The following is a 22335-nucleotide window of genomic DNA, read 5'->3' on the forward strand; positions in this document are numbered from 1 at the left end:
CACTATGTGCCCAATATAGAGCCAAGGAGAGGGTCCTGTGTCTTATGAGCACCTATCTTATGCAGGCACATGTTACAAAGAGCTATACTGAGCCCCCAAGTTGTTCTGAGTGTTGCTATCAGGTTCACATTGCTGGCAGAAAACACCCGAATAAGAGCTTCTTGTGGGGAAAAGGTTTATTTTGGCTTACAGACTCGAGGGAAAGCTCCATGATGGCATGGAAAATGATGGCATGATTAGAGGGTGGACATCACACCCTGGCCAACATCAGATGGACAATAGCATCAGGAGAGTGTGCCAAGCACTGGCAAGGGGAATCTGGCTATAGTACCCATAAGCCTGCCCCTAACAACACACTCTCTCCAGGAGGTGTTAATTCCCAAATCTCCATCAGTTGGGAACCTAGCATTCAGAGCACCTCAGTTTATGGGGGAGGGTACCTGAATCAAACCACCACACTGAGGTTTGATTCCTACTCTATGGCTGTAACCTAGAGTTTAGGAGGTTACAATTGTCTATGCACCTTGCTTATGGGTAAGAGTTGAGATCTAAAGCAAGACCACCTATTGTCTCTTTGTCCTTCACCCACTCCCATTCATGATGAGCTATGGGAAAGCCCATCAGAGGGATCCTCCAGGGCTTCAGAGATGTTTCTCCTCCTTCATCTCAGTGCCCCCAAACCAACAGCCCCCCATTTGTTGATTTTGTTACCCCATTTTTCTTCAGCATCAACAATTTCTTTGTTGGATCCTTCCAGCCCATAGAGGAAAAAAAATGCCTTAATATCATTCATTAATAAAATAGTAAGGGCTACTGGAAACTTAAAAGAGGGGTAGTCATGAGCCCTAGGGGTGTAACATCTGCTGATGTCTGGATAAATGTATATACTATGCTTATCAAACTGCCCAGTAAGCACTAATATTCGTACCCTTATATTAATGCTGCTCTCACTGTGGGTAGAGAATCTTCTCTTTTCAGATGGCAGTGACCTTGGGACGACTCAGAAGGTATCACAGTGCTGGAAAGAAGTGACTGGAGTATTGAGTAACATCTCGATCACAACTTTCATGGCTCAGGGTCTAATGTGGAAGAGGTGGTGGAAAGAATGTAAGAGCCAAAGGAAGGGTAGGACTCCTTACAACGTGCTCCCTGCAGACATAAAATGGCCTGGATATATATGACCTCACAGTGCCTGACACTACCTACACAAGACCATCATAAGAGGAGGAAAAGTTCATGGCATCAAAATAAAAGACAGACTGATTGAGATGGGGAGGGGATATGATGGAGAATGGAATTTCAAAGGAGAAAGGGGAGGGAGAGAGGGAATTACCATGGGATATTTTTTATAATCATGGAAAACCTTAATAAAAAATAAAAATAAAATCCAAAAAAAATATTCGGGGCTTAATGGTTAAGGTGCTTACCTGAAAAGCCAAAGGACTCATTTTCGATTCCCCAGTACCCAAATAAGCCAGATGCACAAGGGGGTGCATGCATCTGGAGTTTGTTTACAGTGGCTAGAGGCCCTGGTACACCCATTCTCTCTCTGTCTGTCTCCTCTCTGTCTCTCCTTACAAACAAATAAAATAAAATAAAAATATCAGGCACTGTTGAAACATGAATTTGGGGGCTCCTCAGTAATATACACGATATGCCAATGCACAGATAATTTTGAATTGTCTCTAGATTCTTTTCTTACGAATTCAAAGAATGAAATCCTCAGACCAAAGGATAAGGTTCAGAAAGATTTTATTATAGCTTAGAGCTTTAGGAGGGAGAGCTTTAAGTGAAGGGCGGCTTAAAGGAAGGAAAATGTTGGGGAGAAAGAGGGGGTTTGAGAAACTCATTTGAAGACTTGGATTGGGAAATTTTATGAACCCTGAGGATAAGCAGCATTTAGCAGTTAATCTTTTTTGTTTTTATTTTTGTTTGTTTGTTTGGTTTTTTGTTTTTCAAGGTAGGGTCTTTCTATAGCCCAGGCTGACCAGGAATTCAATATGGAGTCTCAGGCTGGTCTTTAACTCATGGCAGTCCTACTACCTCTGCCTCTCAAGTGCTGGGATTAAAGGCATGAGCCACCAAGCCAGGCCTAGTCAATTAATCTTGATGTCAAGTGTCTAGGGGTCAAGATTTCTGGAAAAGTGCAATCTTCCCAGAAATCTCAATTCTTTAGGAATGGCCTTCTTAGAATGGAGTAGGACTCCAAAGGGGACAATGATAAGGAAGGGCCAGACCCTTCTGATGTCTCTGGCCTATAGGAAAGTATAATGACATAGATTTTCCCCTACAGGCCCAATGATAGTTCCTGTACTTAGTCAAGGAGAAAGCTATTCACTTTGGGGTCCCATCATCCCTAAACTGCCTCACTGTAGAGACTCAAAACTCATCAAAGCAGAAAATAAGGTACTAAGAGCTCAACACCAAAGGTGACTTCTAACACACCCTCCAAAGCTTAGAGAAGGGACAGAAAGAATGTAAGAGCCAAGGATGGGGAAGGTGCGTTATGTGGTATGTCCTCCGCCAAGAACCTCCTGGTGCATTCACGGCTCCACAGTGATTACAATGCTCCCAGTGATGGGCCCTCAGTGCAATGGGGGTGACAAGCGATAGAGAACAAAAGAGAATAACCTGATGGGAATACAACAAATCTGCAGGATGTTTATACAGTAAAGTTCCTAATAAATATTATTTAGTTATTGAGAGACACAGAGAGAGGTAGATAGAGAGAGAAAGAGAATGAGAATGAACATGCTAGGGCTTCTAGCCTCTGCGAATGAACTCCACATGCATGTACCACCTTGTGCATGTGGCTTACATGGGTACTACAGAATCAAACCTGGGTCCTTAGGCTTCTCAGGAAAACTCCTTAACCATTAAACTATCTCTCCAGCCTCCAAAAACCATTGGTTCTAAAAAGCAAAGACTAGGGCTGGAGAGATGGCTTAGCAGTTAAGCGCTTGCCTGTGAAGCCTAAGGATCCCAGTTCGAGGCTCAGTTCTCCAGGTCCCACGTTAGCCAGATGCACAAGGGGGCTCACGTGTCTGGAGTTTGTTTGCAGAGGCTAGAAGCCCTGGTGCGCCCATTCTCTCTCTCTCCCTCTGTCTGTCTTTCTCTCTGTGTCTGTCGCTCTCAAGTAAATAAATAAATAATTTTTTAAAAAACATTTAAAAAAAGCAAAGACTAATTGGTATTTGTAAAGATATGGAAAAATTGAATTCCTCATCTGTGACCACTGAGAATGTTAAATAGTTTAGTCTTTGTGAAAAATAGCCTGGGAAAATGATTGAGAATAATATGAACTCTCTCTCTCTCTCTCTCTCTCTCTCTCTCTCTGTGTGTGTGTGTGTGTGTGTGTGTGTGTGTGTGTGTGTAGGATGCACATGCATGTGACTTTGGGTGTCTCTTCTCAGGTGCTGTCTGCCTTTTCTTAAGACAGGGTCTATTGCTGGCCCAGAACTTCCTGAGTGGGTTAGAGTGGCTGGCCAATCAGCCCCAGAGTCTGCTTGTCTCTGCCTCCTCCGTACTGTGATTACAAGTGTGTGCCTCATTACTTAGCTTATTTTACATAGGTTTTGGAGATCAAACTCAGGTCCCCATGCTTGCAAGGCAAACACTTTGCTGAGACATCTCCTCTTCCCCATGAATCCTTTGGATGAGAGATGTCAATAATATCAGAGCAGCTCTTGAAACTTCTTCAGGATTGTAGACATTTATCAAGTGGATTTGAGGGGTCTGGGAAGATGGCTCTGTCAGTAAAGTGTTTGCCACACAAGCATGAGGTCCTCAGTTCAGATCCCCAACACTTGTGTAAAAGCTAAGTGGACCGGTTCATACCTGAAATCCCAGCACTAGGGAGGCAGAGACTGAAGGATCCCTGGGGCATGGTGGTACTAGTGTACTTGAATGGGCCAGTGCAGGTTCAGTGAGAGACATTGCCTCAAAAAATAAAGTGGAGAGCAATTGAGAAAGACATCCAATGTCAACCCCTAGCTTTCATGAGCATGCACAACATGTGTATGCATGCTCCCACACATGCACCCACACATGCATGTCCACCCCATACACAGGCAAAAATAAAGTGAATATGAATATCCCAAGATACAGACCCTCCTTTTTCCCCCTTGGTTGGGCTTTAGTGGGAACCCACCGTGACTATGTGTCAGCAGGCCTGGACCTTAGGTCCCCACTTAAGCCCTCTACGCTTGGCTTCCTTATCTGCACCACAAGGGTGACAGTATGTTCCTGTTTAAATATTAGTACTAACATGTGGACAAAACACCAAACACCTAGTAAAGACTGGCTGATTGTAGCTATTTTTGGCATCTGTAAGTCAATTATTCATAAAATCAGAGGGTGCAAGATAAATATTTATGCTCAGCTATTCACTGAGAGTTTTGCTTGGTCTCCTGTTCTGCATGACAGGGGCCACCTGGCAATAACACAGCTTTTAGTGGTCTGAGCAGGATCTGCCACCTTGCTGCTTCCAGGAAGACTCAGCACATTGTCCAGATGGTGAAGGGAGGCCAACACATGGTCCAGATGAGTCTTCCTTGGCCTGGAGAAGCCCCTCAGCCACATGCAACCCTGAGGAAAAAGAACTACCAATGATTGACAAGTATCTCTGCCTGGTATGAGGATGGTGAACACCTGTTCCAAGCATCCTGGGCGGGAGGTCAGAGCAGTGAGAAGCAGTCCAGAAGATGAGGGAGTCAGTGGTGATGATCTGATGAAGCTGTGATGTGCAGTGGGAGGTAGGAACAATGAAAAGAACCATCCTGTGATGAACTCACTTGCCCAAATCCCTCACAGGAGTCAAGTGCAGCCCAGAAGTGAGCATATTTTGCATCTGCATCTCATGACACTCATATTGAAAGCACGCCTCCTGGGGTGTGCATCGGGTCCATATCCTGGGTGTGCATACTGGGTTGTGCATCCTGGGATGTGTATCTAGGCATGTATAGCCTGGGGTGTTCATCCTGTCATCCTGGGGTGTGTATCGAGGGATGTGTATCCCAGGGTGTGTATTCTGAGCTGTGTACCCAGTGGTGTTCATACTGGAGCTCACCCTGCAGAATGCATCTTGGAGTGTCTGCCCCTCCCACTCGACTACAGCACTCAGACAGGCATCACTGTCAGCCACAGCTCCGGATAAGAAGCTGAGTTTGGCAGTTTGTCTGGGACTACATGATGCATGCACAGCTGGTCTGGATGATGAGCCTGTGGGTCTGGGATGCAATCCAAGGGTCTCCTTGGAGGAAGGTATGCACAGCAAAGGAGAAGGGGCATTCCTGCTGGAAGTGGCTTGGCAAGTTGTAGGTGTGCGTAAGGCTGCTTGAAGTAGGTAGCATTTGTATGGATATGGCAAAGACCCCAACTGTGACTTTTTAAATTTTTGCTTATTTATTAGAGAGAGAGAGAGAGTGACCAACAGAGAAAGAGAATGAATATGAGCTGCCAGGGCCTCCTGCTGCTGCAAACAAACTCCAGAGTCATGTGCCATTTTGTACATCTGTCTTTACTTGTGTACTGGAAAATTAAACCCAGGCCATCATACTTTACAAGCAAATGCCTTTAACCATTGAGCTATCTCTCCAGCCCTCAACTGTGACTTCTCCTTCACCACTTTATACTTCTTGATCACCAAGGACCTCCATGAGATCAACATGAGAGTCATGGCACACACCTCCCACAGCTGGGTTTGGGCAGTGCACTTCCTGATCTCCTGCCTCCTAGGTGGCCTTCCACAGACACCTTGTGGCCTTCCCTCTCTCTCCATCTGCTGTCCTCTGTGTACCCTCTCCTGGACAGTTCATCCAGCCCCTGATTCAGGTCCCATCTACTTGATGACTGCCAGGTCTCTGTCCCTAGTCCAGGCCTGTGCCTCACTTGCTCAGCTACCCAGGTAACATCAGACACCAAGAGGAACAAAGCTTGAGCTTAATGGGACCATGAGAAGCTAGTAAAACATTTTCGTGGGCTCCTGGAAGAGCTGAACCTAAGGACAGCCATTCATGTGAGGCCAGAGCTGTTACTCAAGGCTTTTGCTTAGATGAGTGCCAACAGCTCACACTCACTGTCTATAGCCAGCTCCTCCCCATCTAGCCTGCTCTTCTGCCCTTCTCCCCTTCTTCCCTTGTAGTCAATAGCATCACCATTCGCCCTTTGTCCCTTCACTTCTCATAATCTCCCCAAGACTCTCAACAGTCCCAGGACCATGTGTCAGTCTCTACGGAGTGTGCAGGCGCTGGCCCTCATGCTCATGCTCATCCCACCTCTGCTCCTCCGTTAGGTCACTGGGGCTCCTTGCATCTCCCTAGCTGGCTCATAAAGCTCCTGTTACCCTCTTACCCTCAGACTTCCCTGTGGACGTAAAGGAAACATTTGGAATCACTTGACTCATGCTGAATTTTAGCACACTAGGCCAGTTAAGGTGTAATGGTTAATTTTAACTGTCAACTTGATGGGATCTACAATCACCATGGGAACAAATCTCTGGGTGTGTCTGTGAGGAAGCTTAGAGATTGGGTTAACTGAGGAGGGAAAACTCACCTTGAATATGAACAGCACTAGCCCATGGCTGGGGTCCTGGAGTTCATAAAAAGTGGAAAGCTAGTTACACACCTGCATTCATCACTCTCTGCATCCTGACTGTGTGTCTAATAGGACTGCAACCCAACCTCATGGAACCTACTCTCCAACACTGAGGCAAAACAAATTCTTACTTCCTTAACTTATTTTTGTCAGCTTTTTTTGTCACAGCAATAAAAAAGTAACTAATACACTAGGAACATTTCACCCCAGACTCCTGTAGCAGAGGCCAGGAAGCTGAGTGGCTTCTCCCACAGGCAGGTAATTTCCATCTAGCAGGACCTCATACTGAGTCCAGATTGAGCTCCCGAGTCCTTCTCAGCACAGCACTGTGAGCATTCAGTGGCAGCCAGGGGTCTGGGATATGGAATAAAGTGGCACCTGCTGGCCTTCTGCTCAGCCTGGGGCCTCTACACCTACCTGTCCCCTGCCTTCTCCACCCTGCCCAATACCTGTTCCAGATATTGTCTGCATTTCCTCAGTTCATCCAATGTAGCCAGTGGAAATGACTGATGGTCACATCTGCCATGATACTGCTCCAGATGTGTCTAGTCCCTATGGAAGCTGTGATGGTTAATCTTGATTGTCAACTTGCTTAGGTCTAGAATCACCTAGGAGGCAAATCTCTGAGCATGCCAGGGAGTTTCTAGATTAGACCTACCCTAACTGTGGGCAGTGCCATTCCACGGGCTGGACTGAGAACAAGCATTTGTTCCCTTTGATTCTTGACCCTTTGCTTCACACTCTTGTCAGCATGCATTTCCTACTATGATGGACTATGTACCTGGAATTGTAAGGCAAAATAAACCCTTCCTTGATTTTATCTGGTGTTTCATCACAGCGAAGAATGAAGTGGCTAATGTAGATGCTGAGTAATCAGCTGAATTCTCGTGGTAAGCTCCCCTTTTATTTGAGTTTTTAATCGCAAGAAGCAGCAGATATTACAGAAAGGGAAATTAACAAGAACTATATTTCAAGCTCAAGTTTCTAGACCAATAAATCTCTAGGCATGATTCCTTAAGATGTTTGAAATTCAAAAGAGATTATAAGAAAGCCCTTGTTGCCAGACAATCCTTTCTCCATTTCTAAAAGGATGATTCTTCCTTGTTGGCAATCCTCCTGCAGCCACTCTCTGCTATAACCAATAAACTCTCTTCCACACTCATCCACTCATTTGCTCACTTAACAAACACCTACAGATGCTTGCTCAGAGAGGTCACGTTCCTAGCCTAAAGTCACACGTAAGAGCCTAGCTCCCTCTGTCACAACAGCTCTTGAGGAGACCACTGGCTGTCAAGTTTATATGTGCCTGGGAAGCTGATGCACCAAGCTTGGGTATTGCTGTTGACCTTTGCCCCAAAGGGTCCTAGGAGCACTTGAATGGTGGCTCAAAGGAAACACTAATGATTGGTCAGTCAATCCATCACTGTTTCCAAACCGGCTCCATGATAGGAGCTCCTGCCCTGTGTACTGTCTATCATCTTGGCCCACTCCCTTGAGGACATGAGTGGCTGCAGGTTTCCAAGGTCCAAGGCAAGGCATCACTGAAGGCTGCTGTACTAAGGTATATCCCTCCAAATGAGGCTCTACTCTATGTTACCAAGATCCTTGGTCATTGCACACATGAGCCCTTGTGCACAGCTCTCACCACTGACTCACCAGAGGGAACATCTAAGTCCTCACTCCTTCCTCCATGGCCTTGGCTCTGAGCCAGGCCCTTTGCCAGTGTCATCTCAGGGATACTCCCACCCTTCTTGGGAGCATGAGGTACTCAGTGCTTAGCCTGGGCAAGCCCACAGGAATAGCAGCTCCCTCCTCATGCCTGAGCTGTTACTGAACCACTGAACTCCAACATCTCCATCTGCAAATGGGAATAACAGAGGCAGCCCCACATCCTGAGCTGGCTATGAGAGATGCAAGAAGTGACCCTAGAGAAAGCCCAGCTCCAGTTACTGAAGAGCCCATATCAGTCAGCCCACAGCCAACTAACTAACCAAATAGCAAATGTAGTTAACAGAAGAATCATTTGTGTGAGCTCATGATTCCCTGTACAACACAGTGTAACAGCTGTCTTCATAGTATCTACCTTGCATTAAGTATTGACACTATCTGAAACTGATTTGAGGTACACTAGAAAGTGGGTACTGGATAGGTGCTGAAGCTATAGTGGTCTATGTGATGAATCTTGGAATCTTTCCTCGCAGAAACCAAGGGACCAGGTTGCTGTTTGCTGTTGATATTAGGCCAAAGATCACAATGAGCAGAACTTTGATTTTCACAATTTTTCTATTAACAAACATAGAAAATAACAATACAAGTGTAGACAGCCAGAAGAGCCTGGGAGGAAAAGAGGGACACTAGTATTGGTGACAGCCTATTATGGGGTGGCATTGGGCCAGCAGTGCCTGCCCGTCCCTGACTTGTGCTCTGCTGACTCCCCAGCTCCCAGCACCAGGAAGACCTTTACTCATACACCTCAGCTGTTCTCCCACTGCTGCTTGGGCACATGGGATCGCCAACAAGGACTCCTTTCTTCTGTGTGCCTCCTCTGCCCAGCACTCAGTCACAGTCTGAGTCTCCCACACTGCCTTAGGGCAACAAAAGGCACAAACCAGCTCCCCTCTGGGGTTCTGATGGGCTAATTCCAGTTCTGTGCTAGGCCCAATGCTGGCGCTCAGCCAACAGGAGCTGAGTGAATAAAGGGCAAAGGCAACTGTGCTTGGAAACCAGCAGGGATCTGATTTCTTGCAACTATTTGGGTCCCTCTTCAGAGAGATAATCAGCAGGCAGAGAGGCTGGAGGGCAGCAGCCCGCCTAGTCCATGAAGATCCTGCTTTCCAAGGCTCTGTCCCCCTCCCCATGGGGAAGACTGGCTTCTGCATTTGCCTAGCAAGCATGCATTGTCTATTTCCTTTCAGTTAACTCCTAAGGAACAATGACGCTGAGGATGCCATGGAACACATACATGCATAAGCACAATTCAGAGAGGTTAAATGAGTCACCTGTGATTCTCATAGCCAGGTACTGTGGCTGAAGCGCAGCAGCCCTGGCACCCCCACCTTTTCCTACAACTATATCAACCTCAGAACAAGAGGAGCTGAGCTGTCACCAACACAGGCACATCAGAGCTGTAATCTCCTTGGCATCTTTGAAAACTTCCATTGTGAGAGCTGAGGGGTGGAGACTTGGCAGGCTCCTGGACCAGGGTTTCTTTCTTCCTTTTTTTCCCCTCACATTTATTTTAATGACAGCTTCCATGATAATAAACAGACAATAAACCATGATAGCTCCCTCCTTTCCCCCACTTTCCCCTTCACAAATACACATTCCATCATATCCCCCCCTCCATTAGTCTCTCTTTTATTTTGATGGCATCATCTTTTCCTCTTATTATGGGGGTCTTATATCGGCAGTACCAGGCATTGTGAGGTCATGAAATATCCAGGCCATTTTGTGTCTGGAAGACTGCATTGGGAGCTTGTAAGCAGTCCTACCCTTCCTTTGGCTCTTACATTCTTTCTGCCACCTCTTCCGCAATGGACCCTGAGTCTTGGAAGGTGTGATAGAGATACTGCAGTGCTGAGCACTCCTCTGTCATGTCTTCTTAGCACTATGGTGCCTTTTGGGTCATCCCAGTGGTCACTGCCATCTGAAAAGAGAAGCTTCTCTAACCTAAAGTGATAGTAGTATTAATATAAGGGTATGAACATTAACTAAAGTGCTTACAGGGCAGTTTGGTGAGCATAATATATGCATTTAGCCAGACAAGAGCAGGCATTACACTCCTAATGCTCATGACCTCCTCCAACATAGGCTTTGATTAGGTTTTTAGTACCAGGCAGGTCTTCAGTCCAATTAGAGTGCACTTGGTTTCCCCCATAACAGACATGGCACTGCTGCACCTGTTTGGTCATTTGGCCTTTTTGGCCAAACTTGAGGCTTTCACTGTCAGCTGTTTTCGCCACTGAAGACTTCTGTTTCTCACGGGGCTGCGTGCAGGGCAGCTTTCCCAGCTTCCTGTCAGCTGTCCACACGGAGGCGGTTGTCAGCTCGGCCCCAGTGTGATTGCGCAGTCACCTTGCAGCCCAGGCATGTGGAGTTCAGAAATAGAGTCTTAACGTCTATTCTTGGTGGCAAACCAAGAGCCTTGGCAGTAGCCTGTAATGTGTTGGAGGGCATCAGGGACCACCCTGGCCAACAACTCACTGAATAGTATCCCATCCATGGCACTGAAATGTTTCTAGTAACAGTCCATGGCTTCTGGGTGTGCATTATCCAAAAAAGTAGGTTATCATATCTTATTCACAATATCCTAGATTTTGATTAACCCTCCCCTGACTTCACTTAGACCATTCCACCTGCAGTAATCTGTTCATCTAATAACATACATACAACACCATCCCTTTAAATGCTTCCCTCTCCTGCTTCCCTTATAGCCCCTTTCTACCTTACTGGCCTCTGCTATCAATTTTTACTCCAACTTATCACAAGTCTAAACATTTGTAACTAGTATCCACATATGAGAGAAAAATGCAACAATTGGCTTTCTGGGCCTGGGTTACCTCACTTAGTATAATCCTTCCCAGATCCATCCATTTCCCTGAAAATTTCATAACTTCATTTTTCTTTATTGCTGAATAGAATTCCATTGTATAAATGCACCACATCTTCATTATCCATTCATCAGTTGAGGGACATTTAAGCTGGTTCCATTTCCTAGCTACTGTGAATAGAGTGGCAATAAACATGGTTGTGGAAGTATCTCTAAGGCAGGGAGAAGAGTCCTTGGGATATATATCTTGGAATGGTATAGCTGGGTCATATGGTAAAACTATTTTTAGCTGTCTTAGGAACCTGATTCCAAAATGGCTATACCAGATTACATTCCCACCAACAGTGTAAAAGGGTTCCTCTTTCTCCACATCTTTACCAACATTGTCATTTGTTTTCTTTCTCTTTCTCTTTCTTCATTTTTCTTGCCTGGCTTGTCACTTGTTTTCTTTTTTTGAGGGGCAGGGGCAGTTAAAAAAATGTTCTATTTAGAAGACATGGCATTATAAGAAAGAAAAATATGTAGGATCATTATTCTATAGTTGTTCAATTTGACTTCTTCATTTTAAGAATATTGTCTTTTTCAGAGAATGGCAAGTAGCTAGTCACATGTAAGTCATGAGTCCACACTAAACCAGAGACCTCACTCATATGTTAAGTTGAACATTTTGTCAGTTCTACTTATAAGCCATCTCATTTACATTAGTGCTTAAGAACTGCATTGCTTGTTTTAAACTTTGTGTGTGTGTGTGTGTGTGTGTGTGTGTGTGTGTGTGTTTGAGATAGGGCTAGTCCAGGATGACCTGGAATTCATTCTGTAGATTTAGGCTGGTCTTGAATTCATTCTGATCCTACCACCTCAGCTCCCAAATGCTGGGATTAAAGGCATATGCCACCATGCCTGGTTTGTTTTAAACATTTTAAATACCTGAAATAAACTGCAGAATTTCCTAAGAGTAGAGATATTCTGGTTAAGAATCAAAGTGTGAACCCTCTGCTTTTGACCCCGTTTCCAGAGAGGACATGACCCCAATAGCTCCTCCAACTCCTCCAGCTCCCTTAGCCTCTCATGATGCCCTGCCTGGTAAGAAGGTTTGATTTTAGTCTCCAGAGTTGTAAATAAAATAGTAATTTAAGATGGGAATGCACAACTTCTGAATAATGAATGAATGCATGAATGAATATGTGAAGGGGAAATGGTTGTCTAAAATCTATATTAAAAGTGCACTTGAAGCTGGGCATGGTGGTGCACACCTTTAATCCCAGCACTTGGGAGGCAGAGGTAGGAGGATCACCCTGAGTTCGAGGCCACCCTGAGACTTAATAGTGAATTCCAGGTCAGCCTGGGCTCAAGTAACACCCTACCTTGAAAATAACAAACAAAAAAAAATGTGCACTTGAAATGAGTGTGTATGTATGAGTATGTACATGGCTCACAGCCCTAAGGCTGCAGAGTGATTTCTGTTCTGAGCAGTGCCACTTCATTGTGGGGGATGTCCTCCACCAAGCCCACTGCATGAGACAGTGAAGCCAATTTTTACTGTTGAGTGTCCCCCAGAAGGAACACTAAAAGTAATTAAGATCATAGGCAATATATATAATTTCTCCTACTCTTAAAGAGTTATAAAATGGCAGGATCTGCTGGGCGTGTTGACGCATGCCTTTAATCCCAGCTCTTATGAAGCAGAGGTAGGAGGATTGCCATGAGTTCAAAGCCACCCTGAGACTCCATAGTGAATTCCAGGTCATCCTAAAATAGAGTGAGACCCTACCTCAAAAAACCTAAATAAATAAATAAATAAAATGGCAGGATCAGACAGCAGCCTATAGCCCTGAGGAAGTCCAAAACTCTCCCTGGAATTTAGGAGGAAAAAAAAGAAAAACCTTGTAGCTCTGAGGGAAGTCTAAAACTCTCCCTGGAACTTAGAAAAAAAAATTTTTTTTAAAAAAAGCTCTTTCTTAGCTTCCCTGCTTTGCAGAACCAGGGGGCTGCAAGCACAGGGAATCTCAGGATCCTGGCCCCATCATGGTGATGAATGAATGCCAAGTCACTATAAACAGATGGGGACTTCTTACAAGAAATTTGTAACTGTTTTTTACATTTACTTTATCTTTTTATACCTCTATGAAACTACTAATAAACAACAGTCTCAAAACTTATGTTTAAATTTTGAAGTACTCAATATTGAGTTTCTAAAAAGTTTTCTAAAATTTCTAATAATGTTCAAATCGGCTTTCATATTTTTTTAAGAATGTATTTCAGGAAAGTTAACGAAAGAAATGAAGTTCCAAAATCAATAAATAATAAAATCTGTATGTTTATTCTAGGTAAATAGTATGAGTCAAATCTGATCTACTCTTTCTTTAAGAAAGGTTATTTCAAAGGGCTTTTTGAGGGAAAAATGGTCATATTAAAAGTGCCATTGTAAAAACAATAAAAGCTTTTGTTGGTAGTTTTGAAATGAACTGACTAAAGAAGAAAAACTGGAGAGAAAACTTTATATATGTTGGATGTGAAGTGCTTGATGAAAAAGATTGTTACAGAGTGGTTACATGGATTGTAAAGAAAAAGTATGTAGATGAAGGTATGAGTAAAGTATGTGGGTGAAGATATGAGTAAGCTTAAAAACAGGTTAAAGACAAAGTACTTCATCAGATTATAGTCTCCTTGAGATATAAAATGACTATTAGCCTAAGGTTTAAATCAGATTAACAAAATATGGCCCTGACTGGTAGCAGATTGCTATGGTATTCAGGTTGTAAACTTAACTTTAACTCATTAATGTTAATCTGGTCATGATAATGGTTATGAGAGACTGAGTTTAGAGTACAACCAAGTTAACTAAGTTCCTCTCTATTTATCAACCTTTTAACTAAATCTTAAGGTTAAAATTGACTCATTAATATTCTCTCCTAAGGTTATTATATCTAAGACCCTACCTCAAACAAAATCTCACAGAAAAATTATTTGCTCTTTTTTCCCTATTTCATAAGGTAAATAAACCACATTTGAAACATTAAACAGTATTTATCTGTCACACACTTGAAAACTATTTACTTCATGGTGAACAGTAAAAGAAACTTTTTTTTTTTTTTTTTTTTTTTGAGGTAAGGTCTCACTCTGGTCCAGGCTGACCTGGAATTAACTCCGTAGTCTCAGGGTGGCCTCAAGCTCACGGCGATCCTCCTACCTCTGCCTCCCGAGTGCTGGGATTAAAGGTGTGTGCCACCACGCCCCACTAAAAGAAACTTCTAAACAAAGTTATGTTGTGATCTAAGATATAATTCCTCAATTCCTCCAACAATTAGTCTTAATACTTTATATTTAACTTATGGCATTACTGAACAAGTTTACCAAACTATTGTAGAGTTGATTAAGGTTCTAATAGTTATTGGTTGTGTCATAAAATTTTGTGTTTGTTTAGAATTCACTAAAGTTCTATAAAATTGATTTAGAAGAGATTAAAAATATTTCTTTTTGGCTCAGCAGTTAAAGGTGCTGATTTGCAAAGCCAGATCCACATAGTGGAGCACACATTTGGAGATTGTTTGCAGAGGCAAGTGGCCCTGGCATGCTCATTCCCTCTCTTTTCCATGAAACTTGTCTCCTTTCTTTCATTAGATCATGGCAGTTTAATACAGTTCCACTATTCTTTGGGTATGTTAAATATAGCTGAATTAATTTTAAAAATTGACTTATAGATTGGATGGACATCTTATTTAGCTTTTAAAAGTTCTAAATCTTCTCAACTATATATATAATGTAAAAGTACCCCACCTCTGATAAACTTTAAAAATTATAAAATTTTTCATGTCTTCTTATTTAAGCCAAAAATGTTATTACCTAATATAGATTTCTTGTTTATTTCAAATTCTGTCACCAGATCTTTTCTTCATAGTTTACTCACTGTAACTTCGTGAGCCTTAAATATGTAAACTCTACTTTTTGTTAATATCAGACTTTTCCAAATATCAGAGTATCAAAATATTGTAATTTGGTTTATACAAAGTCCACAATGTTTGGCTACCAATAAACATGCATCACTATGCCTGGCTAAAACTGTAATTTTAAGATTTTTTTTGTCTTGTTCATGCTGATTATCACTGAGATTATAATCTAAATCTTACAAAAAGTGATTTTTTGTTCTTAGAAAAACTGAAAAAGCTCCCATGTCTTAAAAAATTCACTGCATACAAACAATGTTAATATAGTTTGTCTAAGCTCCATGTTAGTCATAAATATCGCTTTAGTTATGCCTTAAAATTGTTCAATGGTAAAAGGTACTTATTTAAGAAATGCTTTGTGTCTTTCATATTGTCTCTAATGCAGGTTAAAATCAGGCTAGCTTAACTCAACAATGATCATGTTTTATTTTATTATTGAGCTATGTATTATCAGTCTCAGTCAAGGTTTCACTTAATTAATTGTCTCATTTATGGTATCTTAATTTCATTGCTTATAAAAATGTTCATACTGAAGACATGTTTCCTGCCCTAAAAATAATCTTAAATTGCTGTTCTATTTCCAGTTTGGAGGGTAATTGGTACTTACATTGGTATATAGACTAGCCAAAGTTGTTTTCAAACACAGATGCGAAGTTTTTATACTGTATTGCCTTTTTCATGGCATACAATTTCCAGATTAAATCAATTGACTTAAAGTTATTGATAAAGCCAGGCATGGGGTGCACTCCTTTAATCCTAGCACTTGGGAAGCAGAGGTAGGAGGATCTCCATCAGTTCAAGGCCACCTTGAGACTACAGAGTGAATTTCAGGTCAGCCTGAGCACTAGAGGGAGACTCCACCTTGAAAAACAAACAAACAAACAAACAAACAAACAAAAGTTATTGATAAAATGATTAATAAAAAGACAGGTGTGGTGGCATACACCTTTAATCTTTCACCATGAGTTTGAGGCCGCCCTGAGACTACATAGTTAATTCCAGGTCATCCTGGACCAGAGCAAGACCCTACCTCGAAAAACAAACAAACAAAACAAATTGATAAAATACTGTTTTTAGGGCTACTAAAATGTTCTGCCTACACTTGTAACTGACAGATACTTAAAATATAGAATGTGTATTCTTTCTATATACCAGATATAGCTTACACTGTCACCTGACAACTAAACTTAAATATTAATCACAATGTTTTTAAACTATTGTGTCATTCTCAAACCAGATATGTTCTGCACCCTTTCAAATTATCTGTTTTGATAATCAGATATGTACAGTCTCTCTGAGTGAGTAATAACCATATGTAGAAGCCAAAATCAACTGAGAACATTGGAGTTAAAAGGATAACCATTATTTTGGTTCCTGCTCCTGGGTGAAAAGGCCACAAGAGATCATGATGGGACACTTGAACTTATAGCCTTGGTAAGTTACCTGTCTACTTTTTTTAAAAGTTTTTTAAACATTTTATTTTTTATTTATTTGACAAATAGGGAATGGGTGTGCCAGGGCCTCCGGCCACTGCAAATAAATTCCAGATACATGCATCCCCTTGTGCATCTGGTTAATGTAGTTCCTAGGAAATCAAACCTGGGTCCTTTGGCTTTGCAGGCAAATGCCTTAATCACTAAGCTATCCCTACATCCCCTGTATCCTTGATCAGAGAGGATGTAGAGACCCAGAAATGAATTCCAAGTCAGTGTATCTGCAACAGGAGAGTCACATTTGAGGAAAATCAGTCCTCTGGGTTTCCCAAAAGAGGGAAGGCCACTTGGTCAGCACGGCCTTGACTTATCCTAGCAGATGACAATGCAGAGAGTCATAGAACTCCTCACAGGTTCCTAAAAGTCTTTCCTATAGAGCCATTATTGACCTACAAAATATACAGTTAATTCTGGCAGCCTACATGGTGTTAACCACTCAATAGGAAAAAAATAATTACAATATAAACAATGATTTGGACTAATCGGTTCTCCCGTATGATGCTGACTTACAATGCTAGACTCTAACATTAACTCATGCCTTCTGCCCCTGCCTGTCCTGGATTAATTTCACCTACCCTGACCCCAGCTCCTCCCACTTGCCTTAGCCAGGATCAGAGCTATTCCTTGGACCCTTCTTTCCTTAGCCCTTACCATATCTCATCCAGGGATAAGTACACTGCCACCCCAATGGACACTCTCAAACATAAACTCTCTTCTGTTCCTACTCTTCCTTTGATCCTAAAATGCCCCTCTGCCTCCTCTTTCCCCAAGCCCTCTATCTCTTGGTTCTGAATGCTCATCCTCCCTTTATGCCTGGTGTTTTGATGTCAAAGCTGTTGATAAGAGTAACAAGCTCCTTTGCTCTCCCTTCTGTCTTCTCATGGAGAAGCCCATCTCCCTTGCCTTCTCTATAACAGGTGTCTTCCAGTGACTGCTCTGAAGCCAGCTTAATACAGGGATGTATTGAAATCGTGACAACATACTGCATTTTTTCCAAGTTACTGCATGAAAAGGATGCTGAAGGCCATCCCTACCCAGCACACTGCAACATAAGGACATTTTCATTCACCAGCTCTGGCACACTTCCAAAATATCCCCAACAATCCAGTTTTGTTTCTGTCCAGGTTGTTGGGTGTCAAAGATCAGATATAAGTGCATGTACACATAAGCAGAAAAATTACGGTCAACAGATTCTGAAAATTGAAAATGGCAGACATAGTGAGGCTGGCAGAGCCCCAGGCACATCACCTTCCCGGGGCCTGCAGCAGAAGCCCCTGCCTCATTTGTTTGCCTGATGACAGCCATTCTGACAGGAGTGAGACGGAATCCCAAAGTACTTTTAATATGCATTTTCACCAATGAATAAGGATGTAGAACTTTTTTTTAGTTGTTTATATGTCATCTGTATTTCTTCTTTTGAGAACTCTCTATTTAGTCTCTTAGCCCATTTTTTAATTGGGTTATTTGATTTCTTATTATTTAGTTTTTTGAGTTCTTTGTATATCCTAGATATTAATCCTCTGTCAGATGTACAGCTGGCAAAGATTTTCTTCCATTCTGTAGGTTGCCTCTTTGCCTATTCACAGTGTCTTTTGCTGTACAAAAGCTTTGTAATTTCATGAGGTCCCAGTGGTTGATTAGTGGTTTTATTTCCTGAGCAACTGGAGTATATTCAGAAAGTCATTGCTTATGTCAAAATGCTGAAGGGTTTCCCCTACTTTTTCCTCTAGCAGTTTCAGAGTTTCAGGCCTAGTATTAAGGTCCCTGCTCCATTTGGACTTGGTTCTTGTACGTGGAGAGAGATAAGGACCTATTCTCAACCTTCTACAGATAAATATAAAGTTTTCCCAACATTATTTGTTAAAGAGGGTGTCTTCTCTCCAAAGCATGTTTTTGGCATTTTTTTCAAAAATCAAATGGCTATAGCAGCCTAGATTTACATCTGTGTCCTCTATTTTGTTCTATTGATCTATGTGTCTGTTGTGCCAATTTCATGCTGTTTTTGCTACTATGGCTTTGTTTTTTGCTACTATAGCTTTAAATCAGGTATGGTGATACCACCAGCCTCATTTTTATTGCTCAAAATTATTTTGGATATTTGAGGATTTTTGTGCTTCCAAATGAACTTTAGGATTTTTTGTTTGTTTGTTTGTTTTGTTTTGTTTCTCGAGGTAGGGTCTCACTCTGGTCCGGGCTGACCTGGAATTCACTCTGTAGTCTCAGGGTGGCCTTGAACTCACGGTGATCCTCCTACTTCTGCCTCCCGAGTGCTGGGATTAAAGGCATGGGCCACCATGCCCGGCCTGAATTTTAGGATTTTGTTTGCTATTTCTGTGAAGAATGCCACTGGAATTTTGATGAAGATTGCATAAAATATATATATTGCTTTTGGTAAGATTGACATTTTTACAATATTGGTTTCTCAAATCCAAAAACATGGGATGTCTTTCCATGTCCTAATGTCTTCTGCGATATCTTACTTGAGTGTTTTAAAGTTTTCATTGTAGAGGTCATTCACTTCCTTTATTAGATTTATTCCAAGATACTTTATTATTTTTTGAGGCAATTGTGAATGGGAGTGATTGCCTGATGTCATCCTCTGTGTATAGGAAAGCTACTAATTTCTGTGCGTTCATTTTGCATCCTTCTACATTGTTGAAAGTGTTAATCAGCTCTGACAGTTTACTGGTAGAATCTTTAGGGCCCTTTATGTATAGAACCATATCCTCTGCAAATAATGATAATTTGGTCTCTTCGTTTCCAATTTGTATCCTTTGATGAGTGTCTTGTCTTATTGCAATGGAAGACTTCCAGTACTATATTAAATAAAAGTTGGGATGTGGACTCCCTTGTCTTGTTCCTGATTTTAGTGGAAAAACTTCAAGTTTTTCCCCATTTAATATTATGTTAGCTGTAGGCTTGTCATAAATAGCTTTTATTATGTTCCTTCTATTCCCAGTTTCTTGGACCAGTGCTTCTTAAACGTTGTCACTCACAACCCCCTTTCACCCAAGAAGGTTTTGGACATAGAAATATATGAGATAGGTATAAAATCAAACATTTACTGATAATAATCAGAAAGAAATTTATTTTAAAAACAATTATTTGGCCAGCCGGTTGTGGTGGCACCTGTCTTTAATCCCAGCACTTAGGAGGCAGAGGTTGGAGGATTGCTGTGAGTTTGATGCCACCCTGAGACTACATAGCTAATTCCAGGTCAGCCAGGCCTAGGGTGAGACCTTACCTTGAAAAAAAATCTTTGTTATACATATAATTTTACCACTTATTAAAGATGAAAGATAATGTGCATGCTAATGCAATAGATCTATTGTTTATTTTACATAGAATATAACTCTTGACTGAAGTATTGATACTGAAGAACATAGAACATCTTCAACACTTCAGAGCTGACTGATATTTTGATTTTGTAATGTCACTTCACATCATTACATAGTATAATGCAGAAGAAGCATGTTTAGGGCCATTTCAGGAATTTTTGGAATTTCTTTCCTAATCCCAAACCAAGCTTCATTTCATGGTTTTCATGAAACTCAAATCAACAACTCAAACAGGCATTATTTTAAAAACTCAAACATTCTAACACAAAACAAAGATATACCAGTTTGATAAATGCTGAGGAACGGCAATATTACATCTTTGTTTTCTGTAATGAATCCAGAATGAACATATAACAGCAGACAACTTTACATGCACAGTAAGGCACCATTAATTCACAAAACAGAGCAGTCTGAACCTGTGTCAGGAAGCACTAATAGGCACTGCGTGGTGTGGCTACAGGCACAGTGCAAATTGCACGTATGCAGGGGAGTCACGTGACTCAGCGTGGGCGAATGCAACCAGAAACACCCATATCTACTATGTGTTTGACTGCATGTGCATATGTCTATGTGTGTGAATGCACTTGAATGGACCTGTGTGCGGAGGCTACAGATTGACTTTTGGCGCCTTCCTCAACACTTTCTACTTTATTTTTTGAGACAAGGTCTCTCACCCATCCTGAAGCTCACCCATTAGGCAACACTAACTAGCCAGCTTATCCCGGGGATCCTCTTGTCTCCCTCTCCCCAGTGCTGGGATTACAATACACACACATTGTCATGCCACACCTGGCTTTTACATGGGTTCTGGAGATCTGAACTCAGATCGTTACACTTGTACAATAAGCACTTTACCAAATGAGCCTTGAGTTCGACTTCAAATTACTTTTTGACCATTGTATATTCAAAATTTTCTTGCTGTTGTCAATTTTTTGTGACCCACCCACCTTCAGTTACACAAGCACATATGAGGTTGTGACCCACAGATCAGGAAGCCGGGCACTAAACCACTAGGCTCCTGTTGGAATTCTGGCCATTTCAAGTGTTTTGTATTAAAGGAAGGATCTCTGGTGCTAGAATCCCAGGTCAACTGCACTGCAGCAGTCAGGAACCTTCTGGAACCTTCTAATCAACAGGTTTTCACATGGCCTGATATATGCACTGGCTACTGGCCTGGCCCCGGGCAAATCACATGTCCTTTCTGATAGCAAAACATTTCAGTTCAGGTGGAAGAGTGGAGCCACACTCCAACAGCACTTACCCAGCAGCACCTTCGTGTCATAGCAACCAAGAGGCAGGTTTTCAAGGGAGATGCTCTTTTAGCTGAGAAGTGAAGCCCCACTGGTCATCTCTCCCTCTGGTGTCAGGTTTGGGGTCTACAGCTCCACAGGACAGGCAGCTATTGGAAGTCCACTCTACTGTACCAGGTAACACTCAGCTGACTGTTCCCAAGCCCAATCTCTGAACAAATACTTCCGTGTTTTCACTAGAACTGAAAACTAGATGCATTGTTCCCAACATAGACAAAGTGGCTTTCCTCTTGCTTGGTTACAACAAAGGCCAAGGGGAAAGAGAAACACAAGCAGTGTGGGGAACCCCAGCGGCTTCCAGAATAGAACAGGCAGAGGTCTCAGCAAGTGGTGTAAATGCACTAGTGCAGAAGAGTCGCCCCTCTACGAGTCACCTCAAGAAAGCAGCTGTCATGAGTAGGCTCAGCAGCTGGCACCAGCAGTACCTATTTTGTGCAATGGATATAGTCAGCAGGTTTGATGACTGCACCCACGACTGTGAATCACCCATTCAAAAGCCAAAAGGAAATGTGCAAGAATGTTCACAGTATTTTCCAAGAATATGAGTGACTTCACTTCTTTTTACATGCACAAGGTCTTCACTACTCACAGAAATACATTATTTTATAGTGGAAAACTTTATTTTACAATAAAATTCTTCCAATGGTCAGTAGCTTTTGGATTGCCTTCTGTTTGGATGCAAGGTTGTTCACATTTTGTTGCTCTAAAATCTTTATGAAGCCATGCAAATAATTTTGTGTTCTCTAACATATTAATATATAATTTTGAGTACTAACAATGTCAAAATTCTGAATGATCTGGAAGAAATCCATGGGGTCATACATTCTACAAGATGAATCATGAAGGAACAGTCTGAGCAGACTCATAACTTGTGAAAAGATTGAAGCTACCATCAAACGCTCCCAATAGTGAGAAGTCCACAAACTGCTGGTGGGTATCAGAGGTGGCTTCACCCCCAAGAAGGCTGAGAACACCACAGCAAGGGGTTTGCAGACGCTCTGGGCAGCCCCTTCCTAGAGGTGAGTGCTACAAATGCCACCAACTGTAGGAAGGATGGCATGACTATGGCTGCAGAGATCAAAAGGTGGATGGGGTCATGGGTATTTT

At 42.2% G+C, this 22335-nt stretch overlaps 1 protein-coding gene across 1 annotated transcript in view; it reads right to left on the reverse strand.

Moving 5' to 3' along the window:
* Slc2a9 (solute carrier family 2 member 9) overlaps positions 1-21300 on the reverse strand; it is a 193881-nt gene extending 172581 nt beyond the window's left edge. The window contains exon 1 of the mRNA XM_045133943.1: positions 21180-21300. The gene's annotated coding sequence lies outside the window, so the exon portion shown is untranslated. The remainder of the gene's footprint in view (positions 1-21179) is intronic.
* Positions 21301-22335: the final 1035 nt, after the last annotated feature.

The sequence above is a fragment of the Jaculus jaculus genome, chromosome 14 (genome assembly GCF_020740685.1).
Source record: "Jaculus jaculus isolate mJacJac1 chromosome 14, mJacJac1.mat.Y.cur, whole genome shotgun sequence".
In the NCBI taxonomy this organism is placed as follows: domain Eukaryota; kingdom Metazoa; phylum Chordata; class Mammalia; order Rodentia; family Dipodidae; genus Jaculus; species Jaculus jaculus.